This window comes from Camelus dromedarius, chromosome 25 (genome assembly GCF_036321535.1).
Source record: "Camelus dromedarius isolate mCamDro1 chromosome 25, mCamDro1.pat, whole genome shotgun sequence".
Lineage (NCBI taxonomy): Eukaryota > Metazoa > Chordata > Mammalia > Artiodactyla > Camelidae > Camelus > Camelus dromedarius.
In genome coordinates, this window is record NC_087460.1 from 21,444,450 (window position 1) to 21,469,954 (window position 25,505).

At 45.2% G+C, this 25,505-nt stretch overlaps 1 long non-coding RNA gene across 1 annotated transcript in view; it reads right to left on the reverse strand.

Annotated features, from left to right (window-relative positions):
- The window catches only part of LOC135319327 (uncharacterized), a 175,260-nt gene that overhangs the window by 37,082 nt on the left and 112,673 nt on the right, over positions 1 to 25,505 (reverse strand). The window contains exons 14-15 of the long non-coding RNA XR_010377838.1: positions 17,385 to 17,956; positions 15,822 to 15,990 (exon numbers count right to left, since the gene is read on the reverse strand). This is a non-coding gene — a long non-coding RNA (uncharacterized LOC135319327). The remainder of the gene's footprint in view (positions 1 to 15,821; positions 15,991 to 17,384; positions 17,957 to 25,505) is intronic.

The following is a 25,505-nucleotide window of genomic DNA, read 5'->3' on the forward strand; positions in this document are numbered from 1 at the left end:
GCCAGTTTGGGCTCGCTGAATTCTATTGGTCAAATACTGATACACTTAATTGATTTCATTGTTCATCAGTTTCAGCCGGGAGGAGAGGGAGTGTCACTCTGTTCCTCAGCCCACCCTCAACTCTTTTCTCATCAGCAACTCAGGCCTCCTGAAAATAAAACAAAGAATTTGTTTCCCTTCTACACTTTCCACAAATCCAACAGGAAACATCAGCCTGGAGAAAGAATTCAACAAAAGTGTTAAAACAAAAATCTATAAAACCTGAAGCAACTCCATCTCCGAATCATGATACACAATGACATGAAAGTAAGTGTGTCAAGCACAAAACATGCGTGAGCCTGACCACCTGATTTCTATTCTTCAAAGGAAGGAAGGTTTTCATATTTTTTATTATCACTCTTTCTCATTGCTTCTGATTAAGCCAAAAATTAGTTTATGAAATAATTAAGCACTGCAATAACAGATTTTTGTTGTATCAATTATAGAAGGCATTCAGAGGGGATAGTAAAACCCACCTTTGTAAAAAATGTAAAATTTCTTCCCCTGTTAAGAACACGTATACAAAATGCAACAGAATTCAAATTCTTGTGGAGAGGAGCAAAAGCCACAGAATCAAAGCAAAGTCATTACTATGAGTCAATTCAAAATTCACTAGACAAGCATGCTCAAAGCTTTCAAAGAATTTTAAAGGCACACTGCAAAGCATTCACTTAATGATCTGCAGGCTAGAGGAAGAATTTCCCTCTTTAACAGACAACAGAAATCAAAAGGGTGCCCCTCCAATCAAAGACGAAAAATCAATCAGGTTTTTAACAGTTCTGATAAATCAGCATGTTCTAAAGAACAAAATTCAGAAATTTTAAACATTCATTCAAACCACAATGAAACAAGCACTTAAAAAAAAAGAAAAAACCCCAAAGAAACTAAGCACATTGATCATGCACTTGGATCAATGAGAACGTCTTTTACCCTTCGAAGAAAGAACAGGCTATAGCCTTTTACTTGAAAATTAACACTACTTTAAAGATAACTCCTAAAACGGATTTCATCATTCATGTTGCCTTGAAAACTCTGAGGCACTTGTATCTGATCAGAAATGCAATTCTGAGTAATAGTATGTTACAATTCAGCACCAGTTTTCTTTAGAAGAAAAAAGAAGAGCTACTGTTCCTCAAATCCTGCACAAAGTGTGAAGTGCCTCACGGCCTCTTTCCCCTCCTGTTTTCAAACCTGATGCTCCCCAACCCTTCTGAAACAAGTGTGAGAACCTCGTATTCCCACCAATATGTCAAATGACTAAAGAATATCAATTTACTTGTGTAAATATATGCCTACATCTTGAACTGGAGGACGAAGGTATCAGAGGGCTACATGGAACTTATTTCTACCTTCCTGAAATCACACACAAACACGGTCACACAGACACAAACACATACACACTGAATTACTGAGCACTTCACAAGCTTAGGAATTCCAACTTCTAGAAGATAATTTTGCAGTTAGTTTAAAATACAAAAGTGTCAAGTTTTGAAAGACTTGATCATCTGCTAAATCATCCAAATATCAACGAGACCCAATTTGCCTTCTCTGTAGAATGTAATTTCCCATGATGTCAAAGCAGACCCTAAGAAGTACTGGATCCAAGACTCATGTTTATCACTAGCTATGATCGTTTTTAAAGAAGTAAACAGATTCAGACAGGTATGTCCCAACATTTATTCTTATTGAAATAGCATATGTATTCAATTGTCTATACAGAAAATAGGTCCCATGATGGTGTTTAAGAGCTATTTTGTGTATTGCAATATTTACTTTTAAGTGCAGACAAGGAGGGTGGGTATTACTCAGCTGTAGAACACCTGCTTAGCATGCACAATGTGCTGGCTCCAATCCCCAGTAATTCCCCCCCCCGAAAAAAAGTGCTTATTTAAAAATAAGAAAAAAGTTATAAAAAAATGCAGACTAAAAACCACTGCAATGTAGAAGCCAGAACTATAATAAAAAATATGTGTTTCTATCAAATACTGACTATATGTCAAACACAGGGGCAACCACAAATCACCCCTGACAACCATCACGTGTGGTTCTCAGCAACCCTTCTAAGTAGACACGGATGAGAAGCCCAGCACTGCGGATGAGGAGACGGAGCTCGGAGGAACCGGGGACACTGACGGTCCTGCTCCCCGTGACATGACGTCAGCCCAGGACAAGCGCTGACAGAGCTGCAGTGAGGGGACATGCAGCTGCGTGGAAACTTCGGGAGCTGGGAGTCCCAGAAAACACGAAAAATTGTTCAGTGAAAAACCAGCTCAAATATATTACACTGTGCCCCATCCTTTAAATAGGGAACATGACTGAGACCTTTTTGATGCCTCTGTGTCCTTTATGCCATCATCAGTTATTTGCGCTCTCAGCGTGACCAGTGATGATCCGGACCCCTTATGAAGTGCACTCAGATGGCAGAGCTTTTAAAGCTGTTTTATGAAGTTTGTAAGACTCTGTTTATGCCTCACACAGGCGGTCATCCATCACTTCTCACCGGTGTGGACGTACCACCAGAAATCACTCCTTTCTGCTTTTTAAAATCCCTTCATCTAATCCAGACTTTTCAACAGCAAAGAATCAACTCAACCACAGACAGTGAACAGCTTTTCACCAAATGGACTCGAACAGCCCATCAGACTACCTGGAAGTCCTTTTCTTCTATTAAATCCACTTCCAGGTACTTCATCATTTTCTGATTGGTGGACTTGGCCGCTGACTGGCCTACTCAGAGAGCTCCCAGCCTCACATCCGGGGGTGGGAGAGGACCCTGCTCTTGGGAGAAATCAGTGAAGAATTCAGACATCCTCCAGTCAGGACTGCACGTGTAGAAGTAGCACAACGTGCTCAGAAATTATACCGTCAGCATCCCTGGGCTCCTATGGACTGGTTTCACATTAACCAAACTCACGAGACACTGATGCAAGAAAACCAGAAACTTAACTTATTAATGTAACAGAATATGTGAAACTATGAACCAGATTGAAATATCAGAGTTCAACCATGAGTAGAGTTTCTCCTCCACGGCCTAATCTCGGGCAGGCAGTCACATGGCAAACATGGACAGAAGCAGAGCAGGAAGGGTTTCTCGATTAACTCAATGGACTGAATTTCTGTTATACCAACAGATCTACTGCCTGGAAAACAATTAACGCTAATCACGGTGCACACTTCGTGGACAGTGGCTGAGACACGACTGTGAGCTCCTGTGTAACTCTCCTTTCCCTGTACTTATTGGGCAAACTGATGCACAGTGGTGCAGAGATCCAGGGATGCAGATACCTCTAAACACCCAAAGCCCATCCCTGGGAGCCTCAAAACCAGACAGCCAGGGTTTAAATACCAGCTCTGCCACTTACTAGCTCTGTGACCTTGGCCAATTTACCCTCTGTGTGCCTCAATTTCCACACTGTAAAACTGGGATAAAAATCAAACATTCCGTACTCGATTGTTGAGAAGATTGAAGGATTCATTTCTGTAAAACTCTCAGAAAAGGATGTAGCACATTATTGGTGCTCAACAAATGTCAACTTAATATTAAAGTGATTTACAAGTCTCCTTTCTAATAATCTTCTCTGTTTCCTGGCTAGACTAAGTCCCAAAGAAAATCCTTATTTCTCCTTTTATAAACTCTTGGGGAGCACCCTTCTGTTCCATACCACCACCTGTTTAAACTGAGGGAGGGGATGCCTCCTCCCCACTCCTCTTGGCCACGGAGAGTGCTTCTCCACACCACAGACACATGGCCCACAGCTAGCCTTTATCACACTAACAGATTGAGGTGTGAGTCCGGAGAGACAAGCAGGGTATGTGAAACCGTTACTTTCCTTCCAGTGCTGGCCACCGTTGGGAAGCACCTGGGATGCTCAGCTCCATGGCAGGACAGCCCTGTGCATGATGGGGCAGATCCTCTCAAGGGAAGGCTCACTGTGGCCCAGAGTTACCTGGGACAGGGTGAGTCTCTACTTCTGGGACACAGTATAATGACACACATTTTCCCACTGCCCTGAAGTTCATGGAGAACGTGGCTTCATCAGTAAAAAAGAAGACATATATCGCCTGCTTACTCTTTTCTGTCATCTCTCAGTTGGCTGCTGGAGACAACATGTGTGTAAGTATTGGATCCACTTAAGCCCCAACATATTTGAAGTAACAAAAAATTCTGTGGCTTAACATTGGTTCAGGGCGACTGTGTAACAGTTCTGACTTTGTTGATGCTAAATTATGGGTATAGGAACTATGGAACCTCCTCAAATATCTTTCATCATAAAACCAGCTTTCCTTATTTTCCTGTTTCTTAGTAATTGCCAAAGAATATCAAATGATGGCTTCTCAAATACAGTAGCTAAAGTTTATGAGCCCTCTTGACATACCCACTGTGGTAAACACTTTACATAATTTCTAATTCTCACAATTCTACAAAGCAGATATGAGCATCCCCATCTCACAGACGAGGGAAATCTCAGAACAAACTGACTTAGGCTCACGTGGCTCAGTGGCAGCGCGTGCACGCAAACCCAAGTCAAAACACTACACCCCTTCCTATATGTACCAAATCACCTACCACCAATTAACACACAGCGGCGGGGTCAATACTCAGGGAACCCAGTACACTTTTCAGCTTTAAGGTGCTCCAGAGGCCGCTTTTAGCTGTTTTATAAATTCCCGGCTCACTGGTTTCTAGCACTGGAAGAAAAGTCCGAATTTGCCATTGTTTGCACAGCAAGTCTGAGATGTTCACAGTGAGATGACAGAATAAAACTAAGATATAAGCAGAATAATTTTTCCAGGTAGACAGACATAATGGAGACTGTGCTATTCTGAAGCATTAAGCAAAGAAATCAAAATAAAATAACGTTGTTTAAGCCTTCTTTAACAAACAGGAAAATTAAGACGGTAAGAAGGTGCAACAGCGCCACCTATGGCTAAAAAGAACTTCCAGGTTGCCGGGAAACATGCAACACAAAATTGCCTGTAGGATCAGAAACGAGAATCAGATAACTAAAAGCTTCTGTAGCACATAATGCACTTTGTTTCGTGGTAAGGGAGGGGTATTCAGTATTTAATCTGATATTGCTAATACTCCTGAATATAAACAAAAGACAGGCTTATGGAAACTCATCTTAGAGGAGGAAAGAAACCAGTCCAGCCTCTTCAGTTTACAGGAGGGAAGACTGAGACCTGGGATCTGTCCTCCTGGCAATCGGCAGCAAAGCTCTCCTAGGCCTCATGTCTTGCTCTGTAGCAAAAACCAACAGATTTGTACTAGGCCTATATTCATAAAAGTAACGTCTGTATTTTTCCAACAGTAGGTAATCTAAGTATCTTGCAAAATACTTCTCAAAGAGCCAGGAAATCGTAAAAGTTTGTTGAAATACATAAACATTTATTTACATATTAAAACAGCATGAGATTTATTCTATTAAAAATGTTACATGTCAAATCAATGTTTTGATATTTTAAACCTGTTAAAAGTGCAGGAAAAAAAAATCAAAATTTTCTTTAATCACAAAAGAGAGAAGCTTATTCCCTGAAAATGATAAATGTGGATTTTTCTAAACTTAATGGATCTGGTCAGAATCCACGAATTTAAATATCTGAGTGGATGCTACACGGCAACATGAATTCTGAGTTGTAACAATACACATTCTGTGTAAATAATCTTCAAGGTCGTCTGCTTAAGGCAATTTAACTAGTCCCTGTCTCAATATAATGATACAGATTTCAATAAAACTTCATTGTGCACTAAAAAAATAAATGAATCCTTGTTACTTTAAGCCATATTCATATATATCATATATATACATATTGAATATGCATCAGAAATAAGCCACCCCCTTTAGTATTCAGAGTTGATCCTTCTAAAATACCTGTCATTGTGACAGCACATTTTTATTAAGCACCTCTTGGGTGCTTTGTATACAAGGCGTCTAACTCTCACAGTTAGACAAGGAAAACAATATTACTCAAATTTCACAAATGAGGAAATGTACTTAAGCTATAAAAACAACTTACCTGTTCATAATCAGGAAAGAAAAGAGTAATGATTTTACTTACAATATTCACTGACAATCTTTTCTTCCATACTAAGACTACATAAAACCAATTCAGTCTTTCTAAGTATTTCTGTAAATAAGGGCCACTAGAGTAAAGCAAGTAACATCACTAGCAATGGTTGGACTTTCAAAGCCCACTTCTCTTTTGCACTATAATTATTTTTAATGTTTTGTTTTCAGTGCTCACAGAGCACTAAAATAAAAAAAAATTAACTTTTTAAGTCATTACCTCAGAATAAAACTTTTGTAAAAATGTACAACTTTAATTTTTGCCACTCTGTCTCACATTCTCACTGGTGTCTCTCCTTTGAAGTCCTCATCAGGCTGAGATCACTAAAATTGACCATTTATGGAGTCACAGGAGTTCGGGAAATCACTCAACGGGAGGCTGATTAGAGGAGCAATTAAGAATGCATCCTGTGCAGCCTGGGTTCCAGCACTGAGCTAGCCACCGCCAGCTGCGTGTAATTTGGGACAAGCTGCTCCATCTCTCAATCCCTCAGCTGCAAAAAAGGAGACACTGATACCTAACTTCAAACACCTGCTTTGAAGTAAAACATGAGGAAAGAATTTTAGCCTTAGGCAGGTGCCCACTCAGAGCGAGTTTGGTCATTATGATAATGAGGATGTCTGTTAATAAATTAAGTTAGACCAGAAAGTAGAAATCACCATAAAGGAGAAACATTTAAATCAATGAGCATTTCCTTTTGGATGGATTGCAGAATATTCTATTGATTTTTCTAATAAACCAAGATTTGTCCATTAATAATAGATTTACAGGTTCATGGACAAGTCTCCAGAAAAAGAATTAGAGGCCTCTAACCTCTGAATACTAAGAAAGAAATGTTTAAAAAGAATTATGGGGGAGATTATACCTCATTTGGGAGAGTATGTGCTTAGCATGTATGCGGCCCTCAGTTCAGTCCCCAGTAACTCCATTAAAAAAATTTTTTTTAAGAAATGGAGAATTAAAGCAAAAAGATGGAGGAATACAGAATTTTTTTAGAGACTCAACTCAGACTTTTGATGGGGAATAAAACATCCATTTCTCAGAGGAAATCTTGAAAACTATGTAAACTGGATCTGAGATGTCTAGTCTTTTAACATTATTCAAGAATTCATATTACCAAGTCTTAAAACTACCTGATAACACACAGTGGTGATAGTGATCATAACAGCTGCCAACACGGATCGAGCTCCGGCTAGGAATGCTCTGTTCGGCCATCTCTGCCCCTGAGGCCTCACCAGGCTGAGAGCACTAACTTCAGACATTCATGAGCATCTCGTGTTAAGTCCTCAATTTGTGCTTCTCACTCCCCCCTCACCAGGCCCTCTGAGGGAAGCACTGTCATCATCTTCCACACCCGCAGTTAAGGCCACTAAGGCACAGAGACTAAACCAGATCCAGTTCACACTGGCATTAAAGGACGTCTGTATTTCTGCTGTTTTACTTTTTACAAAGGAATCTGAGATATCAATTCAAGGGAGACTGTTAAATAATCAAGTCTGTCTGCTCTCCACTTCAAAGAGCAGATACTATAAATTCCTGATGTAGGATGAGGCTGCCGCCACAAACTGACTCAGCTTGAAATTAATATCCAAGATGAAGCAGAGGATACACGTAAATATTCACGATTGTCAACTCTGCTCACGGGCCTGGGCCCTTCACTGCCTGAACGGCGGTGATATCCCCACCCCTGTCAGGGAGGGAAGCGCGGATCTTCCAGGTCGCACCCAGGCTTCACGGGCTGTTTCCCCCCACAGACTGTCGTCAACGATTAAAAAGCTCTCAAGATTTTTACACCATGCAAAACTGAAAGACATTTCTGCAGATGGAGCACTTTCTCAGGCTTAAACCTTTTTGCCTACACTCAGCAAGGGGGAGAAAAGAAACATGACTCTGCAAAGTCTCTGAGCTTCACCACTCACAGGAGTAGAACTGCCTCAGCACAAGATGACTGTTCACATTGCAGGGTGAGAACAAAATAAAGCCGCCCCAACCACAGGCACTCCCATAGACAGAGCTCAGCAGTCTTCTGCACACTCACGGTTGTGCAGCCCTCACCACCATCTATTTCCAGAACACTCCATCATCCCAGAAGAAACCCCCTGTCACTATCAGTCATTCCCTAATCCCCCTCCACCCAGCCCCTTGCAACCATCACCTGCTCTCTGCCTCTGCATTTGCCTATTCTGCGCATTTCATATCACTGAAGTCAACAATATGTGGCCGTTTGTGTCTGGTTCCTTTCACTTAACGTGCTATTATCAAGGCTTTTCCATGTTGAAGTGGTATCAGCATCTCTCTCTTTTTTTTTTTTGAAAACGTTAAAGTTTATTAGAAGGTGGTAAGTACTATCAAAAAGAGTAGAGTGGAGCATAAGGGGTGGGGATTCAAAGGGAAAAGGGCGGGTTGAGTAATCAGGGTGGACTTCCCAGAACAGGTGGCCTTTTTCATCTTCCCCTTTATTTTTTTTTTCCTTTTTATTCACCCTTACGTCTGAATAATGTTCCACTACATGGAGATACTACATTCAGTTCATCCATTCAGCAGCTATGTATGGACGACTTCCAGAAGAATGAGTGTAAGAGGTGACTAGCAGGGATGGCATTTAAGCAAAGGGCAAGATGTGCTTTAAAAAAAAAAGCCAACAGAGGCACAAGGAAATTCAGTCCGTTTCTGAGAAAAGTGCATGCTTGCTTCGGCAGGACTACCGTGCAGAGCTGGGGAGGATATTGGCAGGAATCACGGGGAGGGAGTCACCTAAGAAGACTCCCCACCGAAATCAGCTCAGCCAATTCTCCTCCCTCATGTATCTAGGTTTCTCTTATTTCATGTAATAGCACTTTAACTACACATCTGATCATCTGCATCAGACCACCTTACCTCGAAGCCACAGAAAATCATTCACTGACCAGAGCAGCTCCAGGACAAAACTGTGATGGACCAGGGAGTCCTGCAGCATCCCAGCCTGCAGGCACAAACCCCACATGTGCCTTGGTGATGTCCAGAAAATAAAATGCATGGAAATATCTCACTGCTGGTGCACTACATCTGCCCCCAAATTGCCCCAAAATCATGCTGACAAAGCACTACTCAACCCTCTCACTACAAAAAAAAAAAAAAAATGCTAAGAAGGCAAATTTAGGCTCTTCCATTGAAAACCAGCAACCATCAATGCCAGTATCTGAGCTGGAATGCTCCTGACTTCTAAAACCACTGCGCACTTTTTTTTCAAACGGGAAAGCATATATGTATTCCACGTAGATGATATTACAGTAGGATTTTTATTTTCGAAATTTCCAGTTCAACATTAGCACAAGAAAGATTATGTTTCAGCTTTTAAAAAACTCAATTATCTTCCACTTTCTTAATTTTGAACTTATTATTATTTTATAAATGGAGCTATGCTTCATATTATAAACCAAGTGTTTGGATTCTGCAAACAAGACCTTTATGACCTCACTATTTCAGAGCAAACTTTAATGATGTTTTCAGAGGTGGGGCCTGGGGCGCTCACTAACAGCTCTTTAAATACTGAGAAGGATGTGCTATTAACTAATGCAAAGGCTCTAATTCCACATTAGCTCAGAAACCAAAGAAACTACACGAAAGCCTTACTTTATCCTTTTTAAATATTCCTATTCTTTTGAATATTAAAGTTCTTAAAAGATATGATTTTTTTGAGAAAGACAACAGCTGTATTAAATTTCCTCTCACCAAGAAAGCAATCTTTATCAAGAGTAAAAACCCCTATGGAAATTGAAAAGACAGGACGTTTCTAGCTAAGTGAACATGCAGATATGAACACAAACATAAATCCTATCAGATCTCACTCGAATGAGCTCAACAAAGTCCTGGGCTACCCTGGAACTTAGCTCTTCTCTTCCAAATGTTGGCTGAGCTAAGATCATCACACAAGGCAGGGAAGAAGAGAAGAGGAAGGTCCACCTGGCGGCCTCCATCTGTTTTCTTCAAGCCAAAAGGCGCCGCAAGGGCAGCCCAGCTAACAAGCCCTCCCCATAAGGAAATCAGGCATCCACACTGCCCCTGCAGTCCCCAAGCAGCCCCGATGCCCCTCTCCCACTTGTGGCCTCCCAGCCTGTGAATGGTCTTCTAATGTCACTCCCCAGTTGGTGGCACCCTCCCCCTCTTCCCCGCTACACACACACACACACACACACACACACACACACACACACACACACGCGGAGCCAAGGCAGCCTTCCCAAAGCATAAATTTGATTACATCACCCCACTTCAAACCCTTCAGAGGCTCCCTGGTAGAGTTCTAGCCCCACCCTTGACCCTGCTCGCCCATCCTCACCTCAGTACCCAGGTCCCCAGTGACCTCAGGGGCCCCCTGACCTGCTCCTACTTCCCACTTGCCTCCAGGCTCATTTTGACTGTTTCTCAAGGAAGCCTTCCCTCCCTCCAACCTCCGCAATTTGTTCCTCTGTTCGTAGAACATTCTAGGCTAAGTCAACTTCTGACACTGCTAAGCTCCCAAGGAGCATTTTCCTTACTAATGTGGGTCCAACCTCTCTCCCCTAGACACTCAGAAGTGTGCGTGTTATGAATAAATGAATGATGGGGTGGGTCTCAAAGGGACAGCCAGACCTGCTCTCGCCCGTCCCGACCTTTCTTACTGTAGAATATCAGAAGCAAAACCAGAAGTACTTTTCCTGACGGTCACTTCTTGCTGACACCATTCACTGCCTCCTGTGTCAGTTCTAGTAAAACCCAAGCTCTTCGAAAGCCCTCCACCCCAGGCCCTCTCCAGTGTCCTCCCCAGCAGGGGCACCCACAACCCTGGACCACACATGGCACTCTCCCCGAGTCCCTACTGCACAAGCCTCCAGGCCTCTACCCGGGCTGCTCTTCCAAATGAGCCACAGTCTTCATGCTTTCTACTGGCTGACCCTTACTCTGTCTTCACAACTGAATGTAGAGCCCATTTCTTCCAGGAAGTCCTCTCTGATAATATCCTTTAGGTCTTGGCAGGGCTCCCTCTATAGCAGCACTGCATGGTGACCAACTGGGTGTTTGCTTGCTCCTTTGGGACCACGACCTATTGGGGGCCACGTGGGAAGCAGTGAGAGATTACAAGAGGGGTGGGAGAAGCAAAAAGCAAAAATCACAGCTGAAGTCCCAAATTCAAGGATTCTTTCTCAGAAAAAGACTAAAATATTTCACACGTGTGCAATTTGGCTACTATTTTTGTGGCTTGTGGAAAGCAAGCGCTTGGTGTTCTAGTCCAAAACCCAGGTTACATGCAAAGAAATGTATATATTCATATCCAAAGGAAACCAGAGCTGCTCAACAACAGTTTGCAGTCAGAATTTAAAGGAATTTTGATAAAGGCAAACTCTCTCTCTCTTCTTTCTTTTCTGGCATCATATAATTTTAGAAGTATTTGCGTGACTAAGAGATGGCTACAGCCCGTGATTCTGCACTGGAGAGTTTGGGCTGAGGAAGCCCAGATTACATTCACTGTGTAAATGCAATCACACCAACAAATTGACAAGAGCCTTTGTGGAGGAGCTGATGTTACAAAGCAGGCAAAATTATGCAGTAAGAAAACTCTAAATAAAAAGTAAGAAATTCAATGTTCTGTACTCAATTTCATTAGCTATATGGGCCATTACCTGATAGTATATTTTGTCTAATGAAACCCAAAAATAAATTGTGAACGTTGATTTTCTTCTTCTGACTGTTTTATGCTAAATTTTGATATCAAACCCACAATCCATACGGACAGCTCAGGCCAATGCTGCAGCACAGCTACATCCCGTAGAAAAAAGTCTATAAAGGGAGAACTGGAGAGTTTCCCTTCAGAAGCTGCTAAGTCTGGTTTTGCACCTGTACATCATTTGCAACCACGTCATCGTCAAAGGAGTAACACCTTACCTCTGTGGGGCCTAAAGCACTGCGGTGCTTCAGAACAATCAAAGAACACTGAGCTTTGTGAATCAGTCCTGAGGCACTTAAATCGTACTTTTTCTGAAAGGCCCCAAAACTGACCCACTTCACCATTTCACGTACAACAGGGAGGTACTGGAATTAGTAGAGAAAACATGCCCTTGAAGTCTGACAAGACCCTGCTTGAATCCTGTTACAGCATTTACTACCCTCTAAACGGACCAATAACTTAACCCCTCTGAGAAGGCTTGCCAATCCACAAAAGGGGGCTGCCACCGCCCACCTGGGAGGCATGGATGTGAATGCAACATGCAAGTGGGGCGGCCGACTGGTACCTGACACGGGGCCTGGCTAGTTTCCATCCGCTGCCCTTGTCCCCCTTTAAACTTGTGCAGTTTCCCCGGTACCAAACACCCGGAATAGACAGCCCGAATATTCTGTGTATCCCTGGATACATGCCTTACCCTTAGGAGGCCAGAAAAACAACTGCCTCCTCCCCAGTCACTATCAATATTCTTAAGAGTCTGGATATTTTTAACCTCTATTTTGCAGGGAGACTATTCCAGAATTTTTCAAGCACCATTCTCCAGGTTGGCTCCTCTCCCAGCGCCCATCCCTTCTCACCTCAGATCCTCTGTCTGCCTTCTGTTCATTGGAAAGCGAGTCAGGAAAGGCGGGGACTCCCTAGGCCTCCTTCCCTCCCTGACATGTTAGTGTGACTACATTCAACCCACGCCCCACTCCAACTCCAGCTTCTGAGGAGTCTAAACTCACGGACCCTGCAGACTGCAACTTCCCAAGACACACACGTGGCCACGACCCTCCCTTCAGATTTCTTCCTGGCTGGCCCTGCCCACCCCGTGGCCCCTTAAAGATAAATGACTTTGCCCTGAAAATCCCAAACGCCGCTGTCTGACACACCAAAGCTGCATGGTCTGGGCTTTCCTCCAACCCAGGCACAGCCCTGTCCCCCCTCAGCCTCAGTCTGCAGCTCTCAAGATGATCTAATTCACATGCAAGGCTGTGAACACCAGCTAAGAATGACGACTCCCAACGTGTATCTCTAGTCCGGCTCCTTCAACTCAGCCCCAGGCTCATAGACCCGATTGCCTCTTTGAAGTCCTAACTTGGATGAAAAATGGCATCTTAAAAATGCCTCATGTCCACCATTTACTCTGGAATTCAATTTCTGGCAGGTACCTCCCATGCTCCCCATTTTAGTAACAGACCCAGCACTCACCTAGGTGTTTGAAGTCACATTCAATTTCCACTGTTCCCTCCCTCCTGCCCTGGCCTGGAATATTAGTCCTGTCATTTCCGTCGCAAAGCCCATCTCAAGTCTGGTTGTGCAGGGACCACGGCCGGATCCCCACAAGCTCACAGCAAGGTGAACTGAGTCACAGTCCTCCGAAGGGTGCTCCCTGGAGGGGGAGGCATCTCCTGCCGCTGTTCACCTCAGAAGGCACTGGATTCTCACAAAGGAGGCCCTGGAGAAGGGACTCAAGGTTCTCCCGTGATCTGAGCTTTGAAGGTCCCGAGGTTTGGCGGAGCTCCTATTAGCAGACACACTTGCCACTGAGCAGATGAGGATGGAGGAGCCCAAGCAAGGCTGTCCTCACTCCGACCCCTGGGCCCTCGGGAGCCACGGGAAAGGCCTGTGTCCAGGGCACAGCCCACCAATCACAGATCCCAGCCTGCATTTGCCAACCCAGACAGCCTAGACACCTACTTGCGAGACTTACTTCTGTTCTGTTCCCCACCCAGAATGTGATGGACTTTTTCAGAATGTCTGTCCTGTCTCAAGCGAGACCAAGTCAGTGAAGGATGAAGTGTCCACATTTGGACTAGAGCATGAAAGGAGAAAAAAGGCCTCATGACCAGCATGATGGTGGTGGCCAAACTCTTCCCCCGGGTGAGATGAACAAGGGTGGGGGTGAGAATCCAAGGTCTTAGATCGGCCAAAGCATATTCCTTCATGGCTGACGGGGGTTGGAGACTCACTACCACAAACTAGCGACACGGCTGTCAGTGGGGGACGTCAGCTGCAACAAACACGGAGTCAGCTCTTTAATGCCAACATGGGTTAAAAGTAAAGGCCGGTGCAGGGAGGCCTGCTTGGCTGCTGAGGCAAACCACAGACCCGGCTCTGAATGCCCACTGACTGGAGCAGAGAGGAAGCTACGGTCCCTTTAACAGTCCCTGTGTACACGAGATCCATGTGAGCCAGCTACTTAGGAGAAGGCCATGTTGTTCTGATACTCAGAAAACCCAGCCTCGTAAAGGGAACAAAAGAGTGGCATGGATTTTAGACCCACTTCTGCCCCTTTATGAAGGCAAAGTAAAGTAAATGGCAAGGGGAAGTTGAATGCAAAAAAAAAAATTAAATAACCAAACGGTGACTGATTCCTCCAACAGTGTCCCCTGCAGCTGATCACCCCCAAGCCTGCCACTTCCTCACCAGTGACCGCCGGTCAGGAAGCGCCGTCACGCACGTCACACAGAGACAGCCAGGAACGGCGTGCTGAGCACGTTTGTGTAAAAGCAGGAATCGAGCAAGATGCTGCAGACTTTGACTTGACAAGTGTAAATACTCCATGAAAAGAATCCCTCAACAGCCGCCTAAATCAATTGGCATCTGACTTCTTCAAAACAATCAAACTAATTGAATAAGGGTGCATTTGTCACCAAATATAAGGAGGACTAAACAGGTTCCTCAAAGCAAAGATTTTAACAGGTATCAAACACCAGTGGGTGATGTACTAACAAAGCAAATATTCCAAAAAATTAGAAAATAAAAAGATGACTAAGATAATGCATGGATCAAGGCAGCTGAAAAGTTTCTGCTTTTTAAAGCGATGGAGACAGCACGCAGGGCGATCTAGCTATTTCCAATGCAGGATATGCACAGCCACCTTTTCAAACTCAACGGTGCGGTACAAGAGAAAAAGGAATAAAGAAAAAGGAAAAGAGGAACAAGCGAAAATTAGAAAGACACAAGAACAAAAATGACTTTGACAGCATGTACAAGAATTTACGTGAGTGTGTGAGGCCAGGGACGCGGGGACGGTGAGACCCACCCTCACCTCCTGCTCCAGGGAAGGCAGGGGCCTGAGGGGAGCGACGCTGCTTGGGGACCCCAACGTGGTCAGCGCCCCTAACCAAAACTCCACATATATGCGTCTAGGCAGATTTTAAGCTACAAAATGTGGTCGCATTACAGGCTGGACAGTTTTACTCACTCCCAACGAGAGTAGCAGGAGAGAATTAGTCTCTGCTCCTGCACCAAAGCATTGTTTTAAAAATTAATGACTGTGGAATAGTAAAAGCAACAATGGAGTAGAAGTGACTGGAGGAGAACGTGCTTGACCCGAGGTCACTGGCCGCGTTAACTCAATGACGTTCAGATGCTGGCTGAGCCCTTACGGTACCAAAACAGACAGACCCACCAGGAGGGAGTTTAATGAGTTGCTGTATTTTGATGCCGAGAGCCATACCTGGTACACGAGGTTCTGGGTAAACAATGGTGACTGTGTCAACACTATGGGCTAAGCACACATCCAGCTACTCCGCCAAATCCCAAGGGCAGACGTCAAAAGGCAAAAACAAGCTGGCATTCTTTGTTGGGTCTGCAGACTCAGAACCAAGCAGTTGCTGAGCAAAAATGTCACCAGTGCCTCCTATGACAAAAGAGGAGGCACTGGCCTGGGGGCTCGGGCAGGGCTCCAGGCTTCCACTGCTCACCCACCAGTCTGTCCCGGGGGAGAACATGGTCCCTGCTTAAGTTGCACCGATGCACCTACCTTGACTAACGCCTGGGGGCTCAGCAGGAGGTGACATGTGAGGTGAATGGAGCCAGCCTCGTTGTAGCCCGGTGCTGGCAGCTGTGCCCACAGCAGTGCCCAAGCACCTAAACCTGCCACCTCATCCCCAAGGAGCAGAAGGGTGTGCGGGCGTGTAGATCACAGGACCCTGCGAGGACAAATAGAGATCATGGCCACTACATGTCTCACCCCTTACTAAAGTCATAGAGGTATGTCCGGGAGGAACAGAAAATTCATCCAGAGCCCGCCAGGAACCACACCCAGGTGGGACTTGGGCCCCCTGTGCCTCTCACTCACAGGGCTGGTCTGGACTTTCTTTTTATCAATTCTCTGGCATCTTCTCCTCCAACTTACCAACAACCAGAAAGTAGGATTTGATCTTAGGTAAGTTCAAGAATCACAGAGCACTGCCTCCACAGCAGGCCCGGCAGCACGTGCCAGGTCCTCCGACCATCACCTGTGGTACCGCCATGAGCGCCCTCCAGACTCAAGGCCCGAGGCCGTAGGCTGTGGGGCACAGCTTCCCTCACTCTCTCCTGCAAAGGGGGACCACCTCTGGGCAAAGGCATCTAACCTCTTCTGCCCGAGGGAAAGCATGATAGATACACGGGGAAACAGAGCAGAAGGTGGGGGGGTAGTAAGCCCAGGAGAGCTCGTCTGCACTTCCAAGGCAAATGTGGGGCCGTTGACTTAATCACAGGGACAAAGTGAGGATAAATGTTTCCCTGCTTTGTCTCATACTCCGTGATATGCCTTTCCCTGCATAAGGAGTTCATCCGGAACTCCCTGGAGGTGTTTCTTATGTCCTAACTTGGCATGCTGGCTGTTGGGGAGGAAGAGAGGGCCTGAACCCAGCAGGTGCTGGGCCTGGGAGACAGGAGACAATGGCTCCAGTCCCAGCTCAACCAGCGACTCGTTCTGCCTCTCGGGATTCAGCATCTCATCTATAAGCAAAGGGATGAGACTGTCGCAGGACAGGCTGCCTAACAAAATTGAAATGAGTGCCATGTATAGAAAGCTTCCCAGTTGCCACATTTAAAACGGTAAAAAAAGAAACAATCAAACAAACAAAAAATAGATACTAGAAACTGATTTTAAGAACAGATCTTACTTAATCTGCTGTATGTAAAATACTATCATTTTGACATATAATCAATATAGAAAGTAACAAGATAGTTTACATAATTTTTACTACACAAGTCTTAGCGTCTGATGTGCATTTGACCTACAGCACATCTCAGCTCAGACCAGCCTCTTCCCCAGCGCTCATAGCATCAGTGGCTGTGGCTACTCTATTGGACAGCAACTCCAGGGGTCCCACCAGGGGTCCTGGCTGAAAAACGGGAGGAAGTCTCCACACTGACCATAAAAGGATCTCTCTGAAACAAAGGCAGATTCACTTTTAAATGTCTGTAAACCGTCGGGCTGTACCTCCCTCCGCCCTTGGCTACAAGACAGCCCTCTTCCTTGCTGATCCCTTCCTGGATGTAGGGAAGGAACCCGGCACACAGCCAGGGTGGCCGGGCCTCCAGGTAGACTTACCTGCTGTCTGTGTCCAGTCCCATGAAGTCCTCCTTCTCAAACAAGGTGCAGAGGAGGGGGATCCTTTCCCCAGACTTGTCGGGGTCCCATCCAGCCACTTGGACTTGAGCAAGATTAAGAGTGACTCAGTGAAGTCCTCGATCCTCTTCTCCACCACCCTGCAGTCCTCGTAGTTTGAAGGCCACATTGGTGCGCGGCTGCTTGGCTACCTCCCCATGCAGCACAAAGACAAAGAGCTGAGAGTCATAGAGCGTGGTGCCATACAGCTCCTCTGAACATGGTGCTTCCCGATGGCATTGGCCGAGAGGCAGTCAGAAATTGTGACAAGGCCCACGACCGTGCGGTGTGTCTGGAAGTCACTCCACCCATTCTCAAACGCATAGTGGTGCCTTTAGTGGATACAGAGTGCCCACTGGGAGCCGCAAGGGCTGATCTGGCTCACCAAGGAGATTCGCTTATAGATGCAAAAGAAATTGTCCTCTGAAATGATCCCCACGGGTTGGACGACCACGGGGAGAGTCTCATAGTCCTCAGCACACTGCACGTAGTCAGGGATGCTCATGTTGCAGGCCCTGCCGAGAGGGGAGAGGAGATCGAGGTAAATATTGTGCTGTGGGCTGCGGGCGCCTCTGGGTTGCGGTGACCTGGTGTGTACCAGCCAGAAGGCAAGGGAAGCACAAGCAAAGCCGAGGGTACAGTTTGTCCTCAGAGTCTGTACATGGCTACCGTAGCTCGGATCACATTACCCAGCTTTTGGTCTAGGCTTCCTGCCCCTGCACAGAAGGGTCATTTCTTGTTTTCTGTTTCCAAGCACCTAGCAAGACCCTGATGCAAAGTCAGAGCTCAACACTGCTGAATAAAGAAATGAACAAAGGAACTGCTTTCCCCACCCCCCTTCAGCAGATTATAAAGAAAAGAACCGCAGTAGGATCAAAAGATCTGGATTTCAACACCAATTTATTTGAACTCCTTAACTGCAGAATAATGGATAAGAAAACTTGCCTTGGGGAAGAGGGTACAGTTCAGTGGTAGAGCACATATATAGCATGTACGAGGTCCTGGGTTCAATCCCCAGTACCTCATTTTAAAAAATGAAACAAATGAATAAACCTAATTACACTTCTCAAAAAATATTTTTTAATTCAAAATTCAAAAAACAACTTGCAATTGACACAACATTGTAAACTTGACTATACTTCAATTAAAAAAAAAATCCTTGCCTTACAAGAATATATGTGGATTATGGAAGTTTGCGAATGTAAAATGCCTAGGGTAGCACCTGCATAAAGAGGGGGGACTGCACAAATTTACTATCCCTCCTTTATGAGCTATATTTCCTTTGGGGGGTGTTATAAACTCTCAGAGCTAATTTCCTCAGATTAAAAATAACAAAACAATACTTGATTCTCAGTACTGCTGAAGAATCAGATAAGCCTTTGAAAGCATCTGACCCACAGAGGTTACTCAATAAATGTTTGTTGAATGAATGAATAAACAAGCAAAGTGAATGCTGCTCCCTGCCACAGACCATCATAATGGTACTGCCTGGAAATCCCAAACCCATGTTACACCCGACTACACACTAAACATGTGGGTGACCTGGGCAGGCCTGTGTGCTTCTCTAAGCCCCAGTTTAATCATAGATAGAAATGAGGGCAATAACACAAACCTCAAAGTGTTAGTGAGTCAGTAATGAATTGTACCCCATCTTTGCAATATGGAACCATTAAGGAAAATTGGGCAAAGGGTCCATAGGCCCTCCGCATATTATCTCCTTCAAGTACAGGGGAACCTACATTACATCTCAAAATAAAAAGTCTAATATTTTTAAGAGGCTATTGAGGTTAAATGAGCTCATTGTCTCAAATAAGGAACACACAGTACAAGTACGACAATGCCTAGCACATGAGATTCACTCAGTTAACATTCCCACTGGACCCACTAATCCCTCCAACTTCAGAGCACGAGGATGGGTCCTCGTGGCCAGAGGCACTGCACCTGAAGCTAACAAAGCTAATGGTCCCCACTTCCAAGAGCCCCTGTCACCACCCTTGTTCTAATTTTGTATTTGTAATATTTTTTTTTATTTAATAGAAACCCCCAATTGCATAGCCTTCAGGTCACCAAAACCTGACCACAGAAATCAAGATGGCAGCCCTCCTTGGTGAAACAATAAAATGAAAAGCCATTTCCACAAGACCTCTGTGTAAATCTACTAGGGAACTTCATCCTGGACTGAGGAAGAGGACTGGGGAGGAGGGGGCAATCTGGGGCACAGAGAACTATGGGCCATCTGTCCCACGATGGACTTTAGCCTCAACCCTCGCCCTCCAGGTAATTCAAAATACACACCGACAGAGCGCTATGGACAAGATTTTTTTTAAAGAAATCCCTGACTCCCTAGCAGGTCTTGTTTCTACCGAGACATAGATGGCTTATGTTTATAATGTTTCACAAAAGCCTTAAAATATTATCACCCCAACTTGACACATTAAGAAACTGAGGTAGAGAAGTTTATCATATTGTACAAGATTAGAGAGAGGCCACGTCAGTCACCGTATTTAAACACAAGCCCCTGCTCCAGTGCTCACACTAGAAAGTGTGACATACTGCCCCTTTCCTGCCCTATCCCTGCAATAAATTTCTGAAGAGTCTTTTCTGTGCCACCTGGAATCACAATAACTTCAATTTTCCACAAAGAGCTATGTCACTCCTTGCAGGACATATCAAAATCTAAAGGGTTGGGATGGGAGGAGAGATTTGCATTTTCTGTTTCTCAAAGGAAACATGGCTTTAAAAGAAACTGAAAAGCACTTATCTAGTCTAAGCCCTCATTGTGCAGAGAAAGAAACGGAAGTTCAGAAGAGATGAGGAAAGGGCCTTATTAACAAATATTGCTTCAGCGCAGCATCAAGCCAGCCCTGGGCACTGCTGGGGGAGGATCTGGGAGACCAAGGAGAATGAGTGTTAGAAAAAATAAAGAGAAGAAGCATACAAGGCCCTGTCTCTACACCACCATACCATGAAATTCCACCAAATTACCCAGTATGGGTGCAGCCAATATTAAGGTGGGCTAAACAGGTTATAGAAACCTGGAAGTCTCAACCATAGTGCAAATTCCAACATTTACTCTGCTTTTTTCCCAGTTGAAGCATCAACTCAGTGGGCACTCTGTTCCAGGGACTACACGAGGCCTGAAGTTCTCCCAAGTACAAATCTCTATTATCACGTGTGCAAACCACATAAAGGCCACCAGAAGAAAAGTGCCCACAGATGGAATTACTGAAGCTGAAAGCAGTCAACCAGTGTATGTTACTAGGAAAAACGATGCTGCTAGAAATGGACTCATGGACATAGAAAGCAAACTGTGGTTAGCAGGCAGGAAAGGGGGGATTAACAGATACACATTAATAAATATAAAATAAATGACAAGGACCTACTATATAGCACAGGGAACTATATTCAATTTCTTGTAATGAGTTGTGATAAAAACAATCTAAAACATATGTAGATACATATGCATATGTTTATAACTGAATCTCTGCTGTACACCTGAAACTAACATTGTAAATTGACTACACTTCAATAAAAATAATTTTAAAAAATAAGTATAAATAAAATCAATGCCATTAAGATAAAATAAAAGAACACTCTTATCCCCTTAGCTGTAGGTGGTGGAGAATTCTGGTTACAAGCACCAAGTCCACTGGATCACTCCAGCACTGACTGTCACTCTGACCATCAGAGAGTCACTTGGCTTCACTGAGGTTACTTTTCTCTTCTGTGAAAGGCTACAGAGGCAACTAATGATGTATAGAATCTCATCATTCACAAGCCCAACAATTAGTGAGGACTTCCCATGGGCCAGGCTCTGGAGAGATGAAAAGATAGGGTCCCAGATATATTCATGGGTAGAAGAAGTTTATGCCATAAAGACATTTATTCTTCCTGTTTTGATAGACAGATTCAATACAATTCTGATTAGAATTCCTACCAGACATTTCATGGAGTGTAACAAGTTAATTTATGGTCAGGAACAGCCAAGAAACTTCTTTAGAACCACCACTGGGGAGGGGTGGATAGGTCATTCATTTCCACTGTTCTTTCTGAAGTGATGAAAACGTTCTGGAATAATAATGGTTGCACCACTGTGAATATGCTAAAAGCTGCTGAATTGTACCATTTAAATGGGTGGACTTCATGGTGTGTGAACAATATCACAATAAAGCTGTTATATGAAAAAATATTTCTTGACAATTATTTTTCCCTCTGTACAACTAGTCTACCCCACAATTTAAGAAAAACAAAAAACCAAAACAAACTAAACTGTGCCAGGAGCTTTTCAGGACTGCAATATTCCTAGGTCTCCAACGTCTCTGGTGGTGCTGTTCCTGTTAACACACACTAGCTGGGCTGGGCTAGTTAGGGACAGTAACTATGTTTTTAAAATCGACGGTCACACGTTTCACCCTGGGAGAGGGAAGGAAGGAGGTTGTCATAGCCTCATGCCTTCAGCTCATTTTTAACTGAACCAAGCCCTGCTTTCAACACTGTAATCCCTCTCTCTATAAAAACACGTGACATCAACAAGCACCGCCATCATAACACGTGAAAGTGTTCAAGGTACTTACATGGGGCAGAAACACTGAGGGGGGAGATGGAAACTCCCTCAGCACTGGCGCTCACTTTTCCGGACTCCACCAGGAGAAACTGGGCTTTATAGCCGGAGGCTCTAAGCCCGGGAAGCAGCGCGCATGCCGCTGAGCTTGTCCTCAGGGAGCAGGAAAGGGAGAGGAGGGCAGCCCCGGGGTCGCGGGGCAGGGAAAGCGGGGGGGGGGGGGGGGGGGGGGGAGGTGGGACGCGGGCTGCCGCCCCGCTCGGAGGCCAGCCCCAGCCCCAGCCACCCGCCCCCGTTCAGGTCCGTAGAACACGCCCGCCCAGGACACAGCCCTCCCAGGGGCAGGGACGAGCCGGTGGCCAAGGAGAGGAAGCTCGGGAGGAGAGGACTTGTGGGCGGGAGAGGGGAAGGGGTCGCCAGCCTCGGACTGAGGGGAGCCCGGCTGGGGCGAGAGGCGGCAGGTGCACACCTGGCCCTGGACAGCTGTGGCCGGGGCGCCGGGGCAGGTGACGCGGGCAGAGGGGCCTGGCCCGATCAGTTCAGCTGAACACATGCTGACTCGTGCCCTCGCGGGCTTTGACACGCGGACCGCCCTCCCGCAGCCGCCTGACCCCTTTCCCGGGAGCCCCCCAACTTGCACTTCCACAGCCAGAGGCCCCGGCCTCGGGCAGGAGCCAAAGTCCTACCGAGCGACAGAGCTGAGAAGACTTGGGGGCCGATTCTCAGCTCGGAGCTGGAGCTTCCAACCCGTGGTCCAGCTGGCACTGACTGCGCATGCGTAGGAGGGCCAGAGAGCCTCTCTTGGTTCTGTGATAGAGGCTGGGGCATCGAGGTAGGGAGAAGATGGGGGAGGAGGAGAGGAGGGGAAAAGTGGAGGGAGACAGATGGACAGGAGGAGCAGAGAGTAGGTAGGGATCTGGAGAGGGGAGGGGAGTAGCGGAGATGTAGAGAAAAAGCTTTACTTCTGGGGCACCCCGAAGGAGGCGGCAGTCCTGCCTCTGTACCATTCTGTAACCCTTCAAGGCCCGCAGCTCATGTTTTACCTCCCTGGTCCAGCCCTCCATCCGATGCCTCCGCAGAAGCCCTACGGGGATCACACCTGTTGTCCCCACGCGGAGCCGGGTTTCCTGTTGCTCTGGGAACCAAGCACCCGCAGGTGTTGTCTCTCAGAACTACCTTGGGAAGTGTACATATTCCACTTTTACAGGCTGGGAAACAGGCAGGCACAATCTCTGCCTTAGCTCCACTCTCCCAGGTGTTGGCCTTGGGGGGAGCGGGAGGTACAAGATCAGATCCCCAGACAGAGCAGACTGCCTGAGTGTTGGTGCATAGTCCCATCCCTCCTGGGTAAAACACACCTAATCCAAGTGGAACCATCAAGGGCTCACAGTAGGTTCCTGGGTGTGGGAGAGCTGTCCTCAGTTCCAGTGCCCAGCTTGCTAGGTAGACAGGAGTGTTACCAAGTCCAAATTCATTCTCCTCAGTGAAGGACAGGCCAATAAGTTGGGAGACCCGCTGCTGGGGCATGGAATAGCAAGTTTCTGTAGAGCTAGATGGCAAACTAATGTCTTGGAAAACCATCTCCCCAAGTCAGAATTCAGGCTCATTTCCTATGTGCTTGGTTGTTGCAAACTTCTTGGTGTAGGATTTCCTTGTTGTTAGAATCCTTTGTTCTTGCAGCTATCTGCCTGGGTCAAATCTCTGTAAACCTCCAACAAAAGAAAAGTTATTTTGTATTCTGCAACTTGTTATCATTTTATGAATGGAAAAGTGTTAAATATCCTTAAAGGTCAGAGACTTCAGAATAGGCTCTTCTGTATATTTCAGGCTCTAGGCAACATTGGTTTACAAGCAAGATGAAGCCTGGGAGACAGAGTAAAGGGTTAAAGTCAAAGGAAAAGATCTAATATGGAGTCAGATTTGTTCTTTTCTATTACCGAGGCAGAAGCCACTTGAGGATTTAAATCCCTTTAAGTTAAAAATAACTAAAACTTTAAAGGAATTTACATACATAGGTGGGAATGTGCATAGCATATCTGGAAAAGCACACAAAGGATAGTAAACAGTGGCATCTCCAGGGAGGGCTGGAAGAACAGAGGATGAGGGAAAACTTCTTTCACTTGTGTATTTTTGTGCTGTTTGAATTGTTTTTAACCATATGCATGTATTTCTTTTTCAGTTTAAAAAAAGTGTAGTGGAGCAAAGGAGTAATTAGCTCAGCAAATACAGTAGCCATGGAATCACTTAGCCATCACTTTTGATTTCAGCCAGGAAGCATTTATTGACTCTCTCCTATGTGCCCAGTGCTATTTTAAAACTTCTTTTATTATTATTAATTTTATTATTATAATTATTATTATTATTATTATTATTAATTTTTATTTTTATTTTTATTATTTTTATAAAATAGTAACATGCTATCCCTCACCCCTGCCCATGGCTGGTGGAAAACCAACTGAGTTTTTATTGAGTTGTTTTCCAAGGAGTAGAGATGAGTTATAAACTGAACACGTCTTCAGGGCAAAACAGGTGGAGTGGTTTTACAGCACGCCAGACAGCTATGAAGGGTTTTCAATAGAGGCACCCAGATGCTGAGAGAGAAATCCTCCAGGACCCTACAAAAAGCTGCCCAAACTGCCTTCTCCATGGCACTACTGAAATAGGAAAGAACAAATCTGACTCCATATTAGATCTGTTCCTTTGACTTCAAGAAAGCTATGTTAATACTCTCCGGTCTTTTCATGGGTTATGATGTCACAGAGGAGGTGGACAGGTTAACAAGGGACGACTCTGCAGTGATCACGGAGCCGGGGAGCGGGATGGGCGGCAAGATGTATGACGCAGCCGCAGCTGTGCCCGTGCTTCTAGGCAGGAACTCAAAGTCACCTCGACAAGGTGTCAAACACGTGTGTCCAAGTCCTCATCACCTGACATGTATTAACGAGAAGTGGAAACCCATAAAATGCCAATAACCTTGGTGGATACACCGTCCAAATTGCAAAGTCACAGTTTGACAACTGGCCATCTCGGTTCCCTGGGAGTCATTGGAGAACCTTAAAAACCACTCCTCTGTCCTCAAGAAGTGCTTTCTAATTGTCCGATCTTTGGCTCAGGGATACAGCAGGTTCAAGTGAACTTCAATGTCTGCACAGATTTGACTGTCTTTCTCCAGGTTCATTTGTCCATTCTAAAGAGGCCTGAGCTAAGTCCATCCTCCGTAAGATCTATTCCCTCCAGTGACTACTCATTGAGCCTGCAATTAAAAGCCAACTGAACAAGACTGTCTGTCTTCAGCTAAAAAGTTCACCCACCCTTCACTGCTTTCTTAATCTCCTCTCCTGGCTAATTGCAACAGACTAACACCTCCCTCTACCAAGCTCCCCGACTATGTCAGTTTGTCTCCCCAAAGAGAAAGTAAGGTCCATAAAATAGGAGACAACTCCATAGTTGTTGCCGACGAAATGAATCACAGAGCGGCTGTGGTGCAAAATATCTCCCGAGAT